Raw genomic sequence first — 2071 nt, 5'->3', positions numbered from 1 at the left:
GTAATTTTCATAAAATTTTAATTGACAACGCCGATTTGTTTGCTTTCTCCCATACAGATATGCCAGGTATTTCAAAAGACGTTGCCACACACAAGTTAAACGTCAACCCACTCTACCTTCTAATACAACAAGTAAGACAAAAATTCAATGCGACAATCAACGAGGTCGTCAGCGATGAGGTGGATAAGCTACTCACCAACGGTTCCATCCGAGAATCAAAATACCCCAATGGGTCGCCAATATGGTTATGGTAAAAAAGAAAAATGGGAAGTGGCGGATGTGCGTGGATTTCACTGACCTAAAAAAGGCATGTCCGAAAGACTCCTTTCCGTTGCCTCATATCGATCAGCTCATCGATGCAACAACATGGCACGAGTTGTTGTGTTTCTTGGATGCCTACTCAGGTTAAAACCAAATCCTCATGGAGGAGGAGGACTAGGAAAAAACTACTTTTATCACCCATTAGGGAACGTAGTGTTACAGAGTCATGCCATTCGGGTTAAGAAAAGCATGGGCGACTTATCAAAGGTTGGTTACCAAGATGTTCAAGGATCAACTCGGCAAAACAATGGAAGTTTACATCGAAGAAATGTTGGTCAAGTCAAAAAAGAAGGAAGATCACATCGACCTCCTGAAAGAAGCATTTGGTATACTAAGGCAGTACGACATGAAACTAAACCCCGAAAAATGCGCATTCGGCGTAACTTCGGGCAAATTCCTCGGCTTTATGGTATCACAAAGAGACGTCGAGATCAACCCCGACCAAATCAAAGCCATTAAGGGAATACCTGGAGTATTAACCAGCAAGAAACAAGTGCAAAAGCTAACATGCCATATAGCCGCCCTGTCGAGGTTCATCTCGCGATCCTCTGACAGATGCCACAAATTCTTCAACGTGCTCAAAAAGGACAACAGGCTCCAATGGAATTTAGAATGCATCGAGGCCTTAAGAGAACTAAAAGCATACTTGTCCTCGCCATCGCTAATCGCCAAAGCAGAACCTGGCAAATGCCTCCTGATATACTTGGCAAGTGTGGTGTTGGTTCGTGAAAATAAAGGTATGCAATCTCCAATCTATTACATTAGCAAAACCCCGGTCGACGCCGAAACAAGGTACCCCCACCTCAAAAAATTGGCCTTAGCATTGGTTATAGCTTTACGGAAGCTTAGACCCTATTTTCAATGCCACCCCATATCGGTGGTGACAACCTTCCACCTACGAAGCATCCTACATAAACCTGAGATGTCAGGGAGATTAACCAAGTGGGCCATAGAATTGAGCGAGCACGATATAACATATCAGCCGCGAACAACGATAAAATTGTAGGTACTTTCTGACTTCGTCGCCGATTTCAGTGCCAAAATAATGCCCGAGGTCGAGCAGGAAACTTCTCGTACCTCCCCCAGGCTAACTGCCCTATGGGTCCTAAGATGGCGCATCCAACGCGTCAAGATCTGGACTAGGACTCGTACTCGAGGTCCCAATAGGCGAAGTCATCTGCCAAACCATATTGTGCCCCGACATGACTAACAATGAGGCCGAGTATGATGCCGTAATTGTAGGACTTAAGCTAGCTCTCAAATACAGAGCACGACGAGTCGTCCTCAGATGCGACTCACAACTCGTTGTCAACCAAGTCATAGGGACTTTCCAAATCAAAGAGTAGAGGCTACAAAAGTACCAGGTAGAGATTCATAAATTGCTACCTGAATTCGATGAATGTCGACTTGACCAGATACCTCGAGTAAAAACATAGAAGCAGATGGCCTCACCAAGTTAGCAGCGGCCACCAAAAACATTACAAAAGAAAACATGGTCACCCTCATCCACTCATCAATAGACCAACTTGAGGTACACTCTGTAAATTTGACTTGGGACTAACGCAACCATATTATAACATATTTTTAGGAGGGAATACTCCCATCGGACAAAAAGGAAGCCAAAAAACTTCGAATGTAGGCAGCCAGGTACAACATCATAAACCTGACCTATACAAAAGAATATTTGGAGGCCCCTTGGCAAAGTGCCTAAGGCCAAACCAAACAAGGCGTATCCTCGAGGAGGTACACA

This window comes from Nicotiana tabacum, chromosome 11, assembly GCF_000715075.1.
Source record: "Nicotiana tabacum cultivar K326 chromosome 11, ASM71507v2, whole genome shotgun sequence".
NCBI classification, from domain to species: domain Eukaryota; kingdom Viridiplantae; phylum Streptophyta; class Magnoliopsida; order Solanales; family Solanaceae; genus Nicotiana; species Nicotiana tabacum.
This window is presented reverse-complemented; position numbering follows the sequence as displayed.